The sequence below is a fragment of the Vanessa cardui genome, chromosome 12 (genome assembly GCF_905220365.1).
Source record: "Vanessa cardui chromosome 12, ilVanCard2.1, whole genome shotgun sequence".
Classification (NCBI taxonomy): domain Eukaryota; kingdom Metazoa; phylum Arthropoda; class Insecta; order Lepidoptera; family Nymphalidae; genus Vanessa; species Vanessa cardui.
In genome coordinates this window covers 12,703,602-12,719,516 of record NC_061134.1, presented here as the reverse complement: position 1 = coordinate 12,719,516, position 15,915 = coordinate 12,703,602, and positions in this window count along the sequence as shown.

The window sequence follows — 15,915 nt, the reverse complement described above, 5'->3', positions numbered from 1 at the left end:
CTACTTCACTTTAGAACTGCTGTTATATAAAACTGCTTTTTAGAAACAAGCACTAATTTAATCAATGCACTATGGTATATGCAGAGTTTATTTTAGTATACTTTATTGTATAGCCTACTAGTGGTACACGAAAACTAACTCAATAGTTTTATTATAAATCATTTAAAATTCACTTACAAGTCTTAACTCAAGTATATAAATGATGTAAACTTTCGTCACGTTTCCACATGGAAAGCTCATTCGGAGTGAACCGAGTTATTCTTACCCGCTAATATGCTGCTATGGGTGTCTGATCGAACAGGCTGCGGGAATGCGTCGATATCAAATATCGGATGCCCCAGGGTCTCGGCCTACCTCTTAAGCCCTGAGTGTCAGGGCTGGACCACGGTGTAATTCATCTAGTCTTAAAACATTAACTATACATATAATAAAATTGAAGTGTCTGTTTGTGATATTAAAATAATAGCTTTTTACTAAATATATTGTACATACGATACGTACATCAAAATAACATTTCTTCTATTTTTGTCTTTCTGTCTGTTTGTTGCGGCAAATCTCTAAAACGGCTGGACCGATTTTGAACGGACTTTAATGGGTAGAAATCTAATGTAAGGTATATTAATTAGGCTACACGAAGTCACGGGCACAGCTAGTCCTATAAAATTCAAGTAGTTAATAAATGTTGAATAGTATGTAAATTAGAATAAGAATATTTTTTTGTTAATAAATATATAGTCTGTATGTTAATAGTAGTAGTTCTTAAAACCCAACCGATTAAATCGTTTTATTTTCGTCATTGTTATTTGGTTTTCTAATAGTTTAATAGATACAACACAAAACAGTTTTATATTCCGATATTGTAGGAACTATAACAAATACTTTTCTAGTGTTGACTTATTTGTAACCTCACTAAATTATTTTAAAAAATTAATTAAAAATGTTTTAGATAATCGTAATTAGAGTTACTTTTAAAGAGGATGTAATTTGATGTATTATTGTTAACATTATTTTATTTTAATTAAATGCTTTTCCCTTCAGATTTTATATTAGGTTAGATTAGTAATTAATATATTTAATTAAATTCATATCATTGTATTCAAATTGCTCTAATTCTGTATTATTTGTAAGTGGAAACTTGATTGGTATCTGTATTATCTTTTTCAATCTTATATTTGTGTATTATGTTACTGTTTGTTTCCCAAATAAAATAAAAATAAATTCAATAAAAAATGTAACACGGGTAAAACGGTGAATCCTCTTTTCTTGTATCATAATATATCCAATATAAAAGTAACTCAAGTATTAATAATACGCGATACTGCCAACTTTTAACTTTTAACGAGTTGACGCGGTTCGTTCGAACCGTGTTAGGCTTTAGATAAGTTTTTTTTAATACCCAGTGACGGAATGGAATATTCTATGTATAGCAAATAGAGCAAAGTATTTTTATTAGCTCTGCAGGTATAACATAAATAAATAAAAAAAATAAACAGCATGTAAATTTTCCACCAAGGCCTCTTCCCTTTTCGGGGAGGTTTGGAACATATTCCAGCACGCTGTTCCAATGCGTATTGGTGGAATACACATGTGGCAGGATTTCTATGGAATTAGACACAGGCAGGTTTTTCAACGATGGTATAACATGATCACCAGTTATTTTCCCATTTTTCCGATGGTGTTTAGTAACAGTATGCTGCGTTGCTGTGCCAGTTAAACTTTTTTAAATATCTACACAAATGCTTTGTTCTGACTGTTGAAAATATATTGTGGGTATAAATGATGTCTCATATAATTGCCAAAGTTTTGATGGTGTGGGCACCACGCGTCTTTATTTAGTTTGTATTTTGTGCCTTTATTGGGTAGATACTCATTTGGTATGAATTATATTTTGGTCTTTATTGAGACAAATCAACGCTAAATGTATCAACTATACACAAAATAAATTAGAGTGGGTGTTTTAGTAAGTATTTTTTTTTCGATATGTGTATGTATGTGTATGTGTCTGTTTATTTCGGCAAATCTCTGGCTGGACCAATGGTGACGGGACTTCTACTGGCCGAAAACTGATACAATAAGAAGTAACTTAGGGTGCAATGAAATTTTTTTTATTAACGATCGACGAGTCTTGGACACAACTAGTTTGATGAAAGCAATTTACATTTTAATAATGAAATTTGTCAACTACATTTTTTGGGTATATCCCATATTCAAATATGTTGGTGTGATTCTTGCTTTAAATCAATGATCTGACAAATGCTTTTAATTACTTTTTGGAATAATGTAAATTCTTCTTAGCAAATCTTATAAGACAGACACAAAATATTATTATTGAAATGTAAAATTTTAAACACTAAACTACGCAGCACAGCTTAACTTTAAAGGAACGTTAACTATAAGGACGAATGCCATTGTTATTTATGTCACATTTAAGTTGAAATGACTTGTCTTGTCGTTCGTGTCACACGACGCTTAGATACGTTATCGTGAAGTTAACAATTGCAACGCTTTTTGATGTCACAAACTGGCTTATTTTACACAATAACGTGAAATATAGACCAAATTTTTATTTGGAAATCAAGCAATTTACAAAAGATCCTTTTAAATAATCATTTTAATTATATCTTGTTCAATGATAAATGGACCGATATGGGGCGCAATTTTTTTTTATTTATGATTCTTTTTAGAAGTATTATCGTCTAGTTTTAGTAGTTATATTGGCTACTAGGAAATAAGAGGCTTGTCTTCTTTCGATAATAGTGGTTAATCTCAAGGAACTAGCTGTATACTTAAGAATATTTGTACTTTAAGAGCATACCTTCTAACACATACAACACAGAGCACTTTATATTCTTCCTCTTTCATAACTCGACAGGGCGGTAATTCGGCCTGACAGCCTACATCAGGCAAAAGATCAAACGCTTTACGTGCGGTAGAATATCTTGCGAACTTAACATGCCTCACATCAAAATAGATTTTGGATGGACACATTCCAAACTTTTAATGGTACAATTTTGAACACAGGAACTCGAGATATGCGTCATTTTTATAAGGATACCAAAATGTGCGCGTTAAATTTGTACGGGTTCAGTCCTTGCGTCTTTAATTATACTGGCTTACTCGTTCTTTCTTTTAATTTCCAAAAAAAATTGATGAAGTATTTTCTTTTATTATCCAAATTTACTATAAATGAAGCGGTAGGTATGTACATTTGTATCTATTTACAAATTAATATTATGTTAAACAATATGTAGCTATGTAATAATGTGTATGAAGTAGTGTGCTCATTCCATGTAATTGTAATCTTAATCAATCCTATCCTAGTACTATTATTGTCCACATTATTAATAATAGTGTACTATTATTAACAATGTGGATTAATTTAAAGAACACAAACATACTTAAAATTACAAAAGTATTGATTTCAATATACAAAATAAAAGTAAATAAATATTGCGTAAAGTAAAATTAATTCACTTCCTGTAAATGTTACTGCGGGGCTAGGTATTGACTTTACTGTAGAGGTGATATTTTTTTTGCTCATTTCACCAAGAAGATTCTATGCTAGCTTATGGCAGTATTTCACACGACATATAAATGTTCTCTCACCAAATTACTAGAGAAATGCTTGTCAAATCTCATAGCTTGTCTCATTGCTTGGCGGTATGAGTTGACCTTATAAAATTGCGTCTATATTTTTGCTTTCCTCGGGAAGTTTTTGGAAGTTAATTAAAACAAAATAAAATTCCTTTACTAATTTCGCTTTTCACATAATCCTACCTCTAAATTACTACTGTTTATTTATTAAATTTTGAACAAATTCTGGATTTTTTTACTTGAGATGTATATTGTATACTATACAAAAGACGTTTCAAACGTCTGCCAGTATAGTATATTATTATAACTATTAACGAACAATGGCGGTCGCTACGTTTATACATTACAATTCTATACAAGACACGACGCTTGTTTCATCGCATACATCACGTAGCGGCTTCCCGCGCATTCGGATTCATGAATTCATGAAAATAATTTCATTTTATTCTGGTTTGCGTGACTGAGTAAAAAATGTTTTATTTTTTTTTTCTGACCGGAGTGTCGGTTTTAATTGATTGCGGTTACGTTTGATTTGTCTTATTTTTTTACTGGTGATTATTATTGATTTTAAATATAAATAAATCATAAAATATGAGACAACATCACATACATTACTCTGGTCCCAATGTAAGTAGCTAAAGCTCTTGTGTTATGGAAAATAAGAAGTAACGACGGTACCACAAACTCTCAGACCCAAGACAACATAGAAAACTATTGATAATATACATTGACTCGGCCGGGAATCGAATCCGGGACCTCAGAGTGGCTTACGTGAAACCAATATTATGCTGTACGGATTCTATGTCAATTTGTGTACTTGGCGATAAGACTTTGAACTAACCAGTTTAACGAACTAACCAGCTTATTATTGTTTAAAACCGGTTTGAGCCAGTAATAAGACATAAAATATGAGATAAAAAAGGTTATATTATTTTAAGCTTTCTTGTTAGTAGGGCTTTGTCAAGTCCGCTTGGTAAGGTACCACCCAATCATCAGATATTCTATTGCAAAATAACAGTACTTAGTACTATTGTGTTCCGGTTTGAAGGGTGAGCAAGTGTCACAGGCATAAGGGACATAACATCCTAATTCCCAAGGTTGGTGGCATATTGGTGATGTACGAAGAGGCTAATATTTCTTACAACGCCATTTTATATAGGCCGTGGTGACCACTTACCATCAGGTGGCCTATATGCTCGTCCATTAACCTGTACTTAAAGAAATAATCTTTCAAAATGATTTACCAATTATTTATCATTCAGTAGATATCATCAACAAAACATTATTAATCTTAATTGGAACGTTTAAAGTGATATATTTTGAAGAGTTTCAATTTAAAATGCGACGTTAAAAACTAAATTAAAGTTTATTTGTCATTTCCACTTGTACAATACGTTCTGAAACGTCGTTTTATTCTTTTCACTAAACGATTCGAGCGTTTCACGTGCACAGCGTGAAAGCCTTCGTATGTGATATTTGAGAGGCAAATGTTTTTAATAATTATGACATATTTCAATGTTGAAATTTTATATTTATTTTCGTATTCAATTCGTTTTATAATATTCCATTTTTATTAGTTGAAACTTGTTTGTTGTGAGAAAAATCCAATTTGATTTCCAACATTTTAAACAAACAACAACAGCCTGTAAATTTCTCACTGCCGGGCTTAGGCCTATTCTCCCTTTAAGGATAAGGTATGGAACATATTCCACCACGATGTTCCAATGCGGGCTGGTGGAATACACATGTGGCAGAATTTCTATGAAATGAGACACATGCAGGTTTCCTAACCATATTTTCCATCACCGCTGAGAACGAGATGAATTTTATAAACACAAATTAAGCACATGGATATTCAGTAGTATTTGTATGTTTTTTACCCGTAATCATCGGTTAAGATGTATGCGTCCTAATCACTGGGCGATCTCGCCTGATTCACTTTTTGAACGCAACTTTTCAATAAATTTATTGCACATGCTAGTTGGTTTAAAGTGCTCTGAACAACAATCCGCATCGAATCTATGATTACGTTATGTATGAAATCAAATAATAATAATTAATTAATAAAGTTAATAATGAACTGGAGCATCGAGTACCTTTAACATAATCCTTTAAATGACGTTTCAATAACTCATATTAAAGAATACTTGAATTAGTATGTTATTATGATATTGATTTGGATTCACAGAACAATGATACTAAATATTACAAATATTTTTAGTGTCAGTTTACTGAGAGTTCCTTTTATTGTATTGTTTAATTTTTATAAATAATATTGCTTAATCTTATACCACAAATAATATGTGCTTGGGCTTGTAAGCCCACCTCCTGAGATGGTATGATTACTCCAAGCAATACTTAGCATTGTTGGATTCCAGTTTGAAAACTGAGGCCGCTAATTTCACTGCTCCAGGTAAAGAAGGAAGCAATGAGTATAGTTTATATTATTACGGCGTCAATGTATATCTGTGATCACCATTAGTGGTGACTGGTGGTTAGTGGTGACTTATCATCAGCTTATTTGTCTATCCGTTATTTATCAATTAATCAAAAAAAGGAAATTAGAAAATTAATCAAAGTAAGTTAATGTGTATTGAATGTTATTATATATGTAAAAGTAGATATATGTTATCAGGTATGTCATTATATAGCATATGTAACAGAGCGCAACAGCACAGAAATACAGACTCAAAAAGTTGTATGGTTTAAATTCTGTGGAGTTAGAATTATAGTATCTAAATCAATGTTATAAATGTAAAAGAAACTCTGTCTGTCTGTCTGTTGGTCTTTCACGACCAAACCGCTGAACCTAATTTGATGAAATTTTGGTATGAAGCAAACTTGAACTCCATGAAATAACATAGGCTAACGAAGCCGCGGGTACTAGTTTCATATATATTGTAAGATTTTCCCTAATCAAATATATAATTATCAATTTTAAGATTTCAAATTTATTAACTTACCAACTCAAATATTTAGCTTTTAATATTTCTTATTTCCCTTTAGTTCTAAACGAACAAAAATCCCGCCCTGAAGCGAACAAGTCGTTTAATTTCCTCCTAACTCCCATGACGGTGTACCTTTCATAAATTCTTTACTTCATTTAAAAATACATTATAAGAATATTACAGATACTATTGTTATTTAAGCGAGATCACTTAGCGCTCCTCAATAATGGATGTGATGTTTAGTTTGGTTTATTCTATTAAGAAAATACTAAACTAATAAAGACGACTCCGTTCGAGTTTTAATATTATTATCAGTTGAGATTCAAGCCCAAGCAAGCACCATTGAAAATTCATATGATAAATTTTTGTTTACAATTAATCTCGTGCTCGGTGGTGAAAAACATCGTGAGGAAACCTGTATGTGTCTGATTTAAAAGACATGTGAATTCCACCAACCTGCATTGGAACAGCGGCGTGGTGAAATATGTTCCTGACTTTCTGATCAGTGGGAGAGGAGACCTAAACAAAGCAGTGTGAAATTTACAGGCTGTTACCGTATTGTTTACTGTATTATTATCATAATGCTGGACTAAAGAATATTAACTATCCATAGCAAATCGCGTCATAGTTAATCACTTTTAAATCGGAACAGAACAATATTAAGTATTGTTTGGAATAAGCCTTACCACCAAATTTGAGTTCTCTGAATTAACTTGACGCGACAGATGCATTAAGGACTAATTTTTAAGTGCGGTGTAAAGATTTGGCTATTGACATTCCTCGTTGTTGAATTAAATCTTCGATCTGTTTTCTTTTCTTGTTGTTGTTCTTACCGACTTGTGTTACTTGACCTACGTAAGTAAGTATTACGCACGAAATTTGACACACATGGCTTGGATCTCGTCCATGGATATTTTAAAATTATGCAGGAAAAACTATAAGATCCCATTCAGTATTAGGGCAAAGATTTTGTGTTTGATTGCTTGTGACCTAAATTTACTAACACTTCAGATAAACATTTTTGGTAGAATATCTGAAGAGTTACTCCAGCGCGATGTTCTAAACATATTGACGTCAAAAATACTTTAATTACGAACAGAATATTCAGCTACAGAGGCAATATTCAAAGTGCTTATATCTCGTTCGCTATCTCATACCTCTGTACATTAATAAAAGACGCCCTGAATTGCTTTAAACAATATGCCATTAAAAACACATTAATCATCCTTAAGGCCTACAGTTTGAAAGTTCGGAGCGCTAAAGCGTCGCTAAGCGGCAAAATTCGGGACAGAGTTGCGGGGGTAACATTATTTTGATGTGTGTATTTGATTCTTGTTCGGATTTTACGGTTCTCACTTTAAGCGGGAGACATAAAGATCGCCAAAAGTGGAGACGAGATGAATTATTTTAAACTTTATCTCGTTCAGCATAGAGTTGATAATATTTGCTGATGTTAAATTTGTAAAGTGCAACGCAAATCTGTGAAAAAATAGGTATATCAATATTTATGTAATCTTATTCAAACAGAATGTTTTAAGTCTTGTTCAGTATAAAATTATTCAACGTGGCTAAAACATGTCCCATTACCAATGATTGCTTTGATATTGGTTAAGTTCTGGCTGGTGAGACTTGCAAGCCCGCCTGATGGTGTCAGATGTTCTCCTACCATCATATGTTCTATTGCTGCTGGAATACTTTGTATTGTTGCGTTCTGGTTTGTAGAGTGAGTGAGTGTCCATTATAATTACAGGCACAATTGACTTAAAATCCGATCCATAAAATTCCAAGGAGGAGGAAATGTATGGAATAGTCAATTTTTTTTACATCGCTAATGTCTTTATTTGATCACTTACCATCAGGTGGCCCAATTGGTAGGTCGCTTAATAAAAGAAAACCGAATTATTTTTCAAGTGCTTAGTTCGTATTTATAATCGAAAAAATTGAAGCAGCGTCTCAAATGTGAAGATTTGACGTTAATATTAAACAAATAAATATTTTGTTTTTCTGTTAAAATGAGCGTCTGAGAATGTTATATTACCTAATACTTTAATTATACTCTGATAGTTATCTGTTATGTATACATATTCATTTTAAAAGAAGAAAAATATTCAGATTAAAAGAATAACACTTATTAATAATGTAGTTAAGAGTTTTGAGATTTCAATTGTCTTAGCATCTATCATACTCCAGAATATACCAGCTAGTCAGCTGGCAGCTGATATGAAATTATGAAAGTTCATTGACCTTTACAGATTAACAAACATCAGCAATATCTGTTCCCCCGTCGATTATATTTACCCATCATTATAGAACGATATAGTTATATAAGGAACATATTTAATGTTGTTTCCATTTATTGTTCAGACACACAATAAGAGTTGGGGAGACAGCTCCCCTTCGTGTAACCGCTGGGTAAATTACGCAGCAGTTTTGTTCCTTATATGTCACGGGTTTTACGTAGACTAATGTCTTCATTTGATTTCCTTCATGATTTTCTTCTACATGGTGATATAAAAATGTATTATTGCCTATTAATTAATTCCAACCTATTTGTCATTCGGGCAACTTCCTTTCAGTGTTATTCTGAGAGATATCACTTCGTATCTCACTCGTGAAATGTTGACAAACGATTAGCGGATTAGGGATACGCCATTTCTTCACGTCTTATTAATTATAGTCAATGTCGCTTATTAAATTTTAATTTTGTTACGGTCGTGTTCTGTGGTGAGTTTCGAGTTCCTCACAGAATACCTCTAAGGTCATGATTAAGTAGTCTTGCCTACAATTTGTAATATTTTGTATGATCTTATATCTTTCACGGGTTCGCTCCACATATGTTTGTACGGACCACTAGTCTGACCTACGTTTATCCTACATTAGTTATTGCAATTACTCTGTCAATGAACTGGCAAGCTCCATATCGTCCTTTCAAATTACAATTCAAATTTCGAACCCATTGTTACCGTTAAATTGACACGATAAAATTAAAAAAAGTTGCCACTGTAGCCTTGAAAGAGTATTATTTTAAATGAGCATAAAAAGAGTTCGTCAGGTGAAATAAATGTTCATGCCTATTAACGTTATCGATATCGATAATCGAATATCGAAATGGTTCGTCAAAGTGCTTCAATTGACAACTGATTACGGTTAGCAAATGAAATGGATCATTTTGCTCGGTCATAGTCCGCATCATTTCTCGATTGCTGAAGTGATTTTAATAGCGATTGTGTTTAAAATATTACAATCGATTTCTTCATTCAAATCATCGATTGTCTAGTTAAGTTTCTTAAATATATACAATGTGAACGATGAAAATTACATTTGGAGACCATTCGATTATATTTGGAACGAGCAAAACTTCAATTGTTGTGTCTACGAGTGAGCTGGTTCATTTTTCTCCTAGATGTTCAGATTTTGCTATCGTGGAAATGTTCCATCCAGTCATGATTTGCGCATTAATTATTTTTATATAAGGTCTTAATGTTAATAGTTCGAAATTTATGGTCACTCAAATTGTATATGAAGGAGTCTTTGCCGTTACAAAAAAGGTATTTACATCAAACATTTAAGTATTTAGACAATTGATAACATTATTATTCTTATTAGTTTAAAGAGTACAAAAGGTTTGACCTTTAAATAACAAGCAAATCAACTAAAATCAAACTGTTAAAATAGAAACCAGAAAACTAAACCAACTTTATACTACTTGGGTAAACTCGCAAACGTATGCCATGCAAGTCCGATATTCACAAAACAAAAACATTCCATTTTTAAAATATATGAATTCAGTGATTCTTGGGCATTTTCGACGTTTATTTTTTTTAATTGTTTAATGGCTTGGCACACACTTCAAACAGTTTCATATTAATTTTAAAACCCTTTTAATAAAACTCCAATTAGATTATATTGTTTTTTTTTTTTTTTTTTATAAGAGTCGTAGACAACTTTAGAAGATGTTTAATTACTTTTATTTGATATTTATAAATTTATTTAAGCCGCCAATTAAATAGCATTAGTCAGGCTATGAATTAAAATTTTGTAAATTATTAATTTTGTTAAAATATAGAAAGAAATGTATTCAAAGTTGAATATTTAATAAGGCTGCTTTTAAGGGCCATTAGCTTTCAAAACAGAAGCGTTTGAATTCGAAATACAAGTCTCTCAGTCGCTGTTACTGTCTGGACAGAATTAAATGCAATATTTAAAGTATCCCATGAAATATTTCGTTTAATGGCAGACAGATAAAAAAACTCTAAAGGTTGACTGGCAGGACTTACTAGGCGTTAAATTCGTTTTCTAAATATCATATCATATTACTGGTTGAATGAAATGAAAATCGATTTTTTTTAAATTAATCGATTTTTTCTTAATCATCTTCAAAAAACAAAGAACGTTTCTAACGTTGATTTTGTATGCTTAAGTCTTTAGTAATACGCAACGGATTTTTATGATGCGTTTTTTTTTTGTAACAGATGAAGTGTTTCGTGTATGTTCTTATAAATAACATGGACAATATAGTAAAGAAACAGTGATAATTTTAGAAATTTGTAATGCGATGTCAATGATCAGTATCACCCGTGCGAAGCCGGGGCGGGTCTCTAGTTTCCAAATAAAGGGTAATCGAAGAATACTTAATAGCTAATCTAGAACATATGTTTGAACGGGAAAGCTGTACCTTTTTCTGTCACCGAATATCTAGTGAACCTCGACATTTAATAATTCAATGTCTTGGCGGTATATTGTTTTAAGTTTCTTATAATGGTTTTGGGTACGCATAATAGCTTCCCAAACTTGAATGGTCGGGACCCAGAGGGCGGACCACAATTACAACTGTATTCATAGCCCTGGGGGAAATCTAGCATTGTTACCCACACTTTGAGGATTGAGGCATTAATGTATATTTATACAAATCATTGTTTTCGAAAGCTACCCGTTTTAATTGCAGTTTCGAATAGTTTCCTGATGATGGAACTGACGAGGAATTAGTGTGTGTCAGAGATTATTTCCTTTGGCGTTCTTTCACACTTAAAAAAAACACCTTCTGTGGAATTGAAGTTCGTGTAATAAAGTATCCGAAGGATAAATGAACCAGTAATATTGCTATTTTATTTCACAAGTTTATGACTTTTTTGTTCTGAGAGACAGTTCTCGAGTCTGATTGGTTGAATAAAATCCGAGGAAGTTTTTAAATACTTGTGTAATAAAAGTAACAATTGCGAACACAAAAATTGTCTGTTGATGTTCTAGAATGAATGTACATATGTAGATGTTCCGTAGTAAACTGCTCCAGGTACCAGCAATATTAAATATGTCAAGTCTTAAAAGGAAAAAAAAAATTACAGAAATAAGCGAACTAGTATCGGAAGTATTGTTTAATAGTACATATATATATAAGGTCCTCTCAAAATCCCTTATCACTAATTTAATAAGGGGTTACAACTTCGGGGTTGAGCTGATATGACCCAGTGGTTAGAACGCGTGCATCTTAACCGATGATTGCGGGTTCAAATCCAGGCAAGCACCACTATATATATGTGCTTAATTTGTGTTTATATTTCATCTTGTGCTCGGCGGTGAAGGAAAACATCGTAAGGAAACCTGCGTGTGACTAATTTCTTCGAAATTCTGCCACATGTGCATTCCACCAACCCGCATTGGAACAGCGAAGTGGAATATGTTCCAAACCCTCACCTTAATGGCAGAGGAGGTCTTATCCCGTCAGTGGGAAATGTACAGGCTGTTACTTACTTTTACTTACTTTACAACTTAGAAGATTATTTATAGGATTTCTCTTTGCATTCTAAACTATTTGTATTTTTGGAACTTGATTTGGAGTTATATATGAACTGTAACATAAAATGTAATTTACTACCAAACATCAAAAATTTCGCTTATGATATTAGCACTTTGTTACAGCTATTTAGATTAATTAGCCATTTCGTTAACCGTCCATCCCGTTAACTAAACGGGCAAATCTATTATCTGCTAAAATATGACACGAATATAGGAAAAACCTTTTTGTATTATGTAACAAAAACTGCCTCTGTCAATTTTAGTATATAATGTCATGTCATGTCAATACATTATATATCGAATATAGAAATGTCCCGAGCTGGCACAGTGGTTAGAAGGCGTGCATCCTAACCGATGATTGCGGGTTCAAACCCAGGGAAGCACCATTTATTTATGTGCTTAATTGGTGTTTTAATGTATCTCGTCCTCGGCGGAAAACATCGTGAGGAAACCAGCATATGTCTAATTTCATAGAAATTCTGCCATATGTCTACCAACTTCTATCAACCCGTATTGAAAAAGCGTGGTGTAATATTTTCCAAAACCTTCTCCTCAAACGAAGTGGATGTCTTAGCCCAGCAGTGAGAAATTTACAGGCTGTTGTTGTGTTTATCGAATCAATGGAAATTATTTCGTCATTTTAAGGTATTTAATCATTGAAAGGAGGATCAAAATCAGCTAAGTTTTTAAGAACTTCATTTTGCCGGTTCTTCTCTGTAGAATCTACTTTCAGAATCATTACATTTAATTCAAAAGATAATTTGGCAATTCAAAAGAGCTTTTATGAGCCTACTTGAATATTTAGATTTTGAGCATGATGTTGAGATTTTGGACTTCAAAAAAGGGATTATGAAGTTTCTCGGCGGCTCATTTCAATAAAAACGTTGAAATAATACTTTATAAAAATATTAGTAATACCAGAACTGATACCAGATAATACCAGAACTGCTCGAATTAATAAATGCTGCGCTGTAACCTTGTAAAAATAAAACAAATGAAAGCGTTGTCTTTTCGTTGAATTTAAATAAAATTCCAGTACCAGGTATATCAATCTTTTCTCAGCATGTGCGGAATAGTCTCGTTAGAACAGGGAAATGAGTCAGCGATATTGGACCTTGTTATCTAGTTGAAAGAGGCGAAAGTCGTAAATCAATCGGACAGTGATGTAGGGGGCATAGATGGTGCCTAGGCGGGAATACACTCGATTACCGACGATCGATGTGAACTGTTCGCAATTCACATTGTTGAACGTATTACGGTAGTTGTTTAGACAGGTATAGTTTGAGATATATCGACACACTCTGCGCTTCCAAGACAATCATGTAACATACTACATGTTTAATTAAAATAATACTGTGTCTACGTTACTGCGATCTATCAATTTATACTAATATTTAAAAATGGGAAAGTAATTCTGTCTGTGGCTCTATCACTACCCAACTGCTGAACCGAATTTGATGAAATTTGGTATGAAGCAAATCTGAAGTCTAAGGAAGGACATAGGTTACTTTTTGTACCTAATACAAATACAACAAAACTCCTAAAACGCGAGCCAAGCCGCGGGCAACAACGAGTAAAGTATACATTAAAGTGGCGCTGTAAAAATGTTTCTGAGGTTATCCACAGGTTCCGTGATGACCTTGGGAGTAAGGCTGAGTCGTATGCCGTGACGGTACGCTTTCATATGCCTTCATGATTCTCTTCAGCGCTCTACTTCCACCTATTTTTCCTACATTTGAATTGAAAATTTTAAAGAATTCATGATCAAATTATTAAAAGACAAATAGTTAAATTATTAAATAATAAATTAGAACACATCGCGACGATACCTGCTATACGATTCTGCTATATGCCTATCTGCTAAATTGCATTTGAACAGCGTGGTAGAATTAGCTTCAAAACTTCTCCACAACAGAAGGCCGTCAGGCGTGGAATATTTATAAACTGTTACTTTTTTACTGACTTAATAAAAAAACCTACCAATTAACATTAAAGGCCGGGTTTAAAATAAAAAACTTTGCCACTTACTTAGTAAAGTTTTACGACGTATATACGCCACAATTTAGCTCGGCCAGGCAATAGAAATAGGCCCCATCGAGCGTTATCAGCAAAGGCTAACCTTTTTGCTGCGACGGAAACCTGGCGTTTGTCTGTCTTATCGTGGTAAGCCTTTTTACACAATGTATATGGTATTTGTCTACGAAACAAATAGATTTATTTTATTATTAAGTAAACGGTATGTTCTCTTAATATTTTTACTATTTCTTAATGTTTTACTGGTGTAAAGGCGTTGTGTAAGCCTGTTGTGTCGATAATACACTCTATTCTATCAATAAACATCGATGCTTATGCTTGCTTGCGATACAAAATTTAGTAGATTATAAAAAAACTTGGAATTAATACCTGTTGACTTTCAGGGAGGATACATTACTATATAATTGTATTTAACTGATATGCTTGTATTTTTTAAATATTGAAATAGGGTAACTAATGAGTTTCTTGCCGGTTCTTCTCAGTAGAATCTACTTTCCGAACCGGTGGTAGCTTCACTAAATTGTTAAATGACAATTCAAAAGTGCTTGTAAAAGCCCACTTGAATAAAAGTTTTGATTTTGCTCATGACTTTTTATATTACCGAACAACATTTGTACAAGCAATATGACATCTTAATTCCCGAGGCCAGTGGCGCATTTTTGACATGAGGAATGGTCTTTCTTATATTGCTGATGTTTATAGTATGGTGAATACTTAGCAATAAGTAGACTACCTGCCTGTTCAACTATGCTTACCTTTACAAAAATATTTGCTTCAATACGGGAAATGCTTTAAATTTCAAAAATTTGCTTATTTCCACCAATAGCCGGGCGTGTTAAGATTACGTCCACCAATAAGCGGACGCGTTAAGATCAGGGCGTTAGGACGTTGATAGTACAGGTTACTTCGATACTTGATTGATACTTGAAGTAAATACTTGGTAAAAATGGCTTTTCACTGTTGGACATTTTCTGTTAGATGATGTAGATCTTAAAATTTACTATAGGTGGATTCTTATGAAGAGATGGACATATCACACAAACTTACACATATAAATGCTGTATCTATGATTTTGAAATGACACTGAAAATAATTTTCTTTATTATTATAGCCTATTAAAACTGTCTAATTAAGTATAATAATTAAAGTGATTTTGTTATAAAATATTATTACGTGCAATTTGTGTCAATTATATTATTATTATTACGAGTATTTTTATGCGTTGATTTTATGAAAAATAGTAAAAAGGCCTTCCTCAAAGGCTGGCAACGCACCTACTAGCCCCCTGGTGCTGCAGATGTCAATGGGCGGTGGTAGTCACTTTCCATCAGATAGCCTCCTGCTCGTTTGCCACCTATCACATAAAAAAAATAAAGAATTATTTTATATATCTTGTTAAATAAAGATTAAAAAGTAATGAATGTACTCGAAATGAATACGATTTGATTTTAAAAAAATATGACAATGAAGGCATTTTGATGGTAAATGAAAACAAAGTTTAATTAAGTAGGTATTTAGTCTATACTCTGATATATGTGCGTGTACA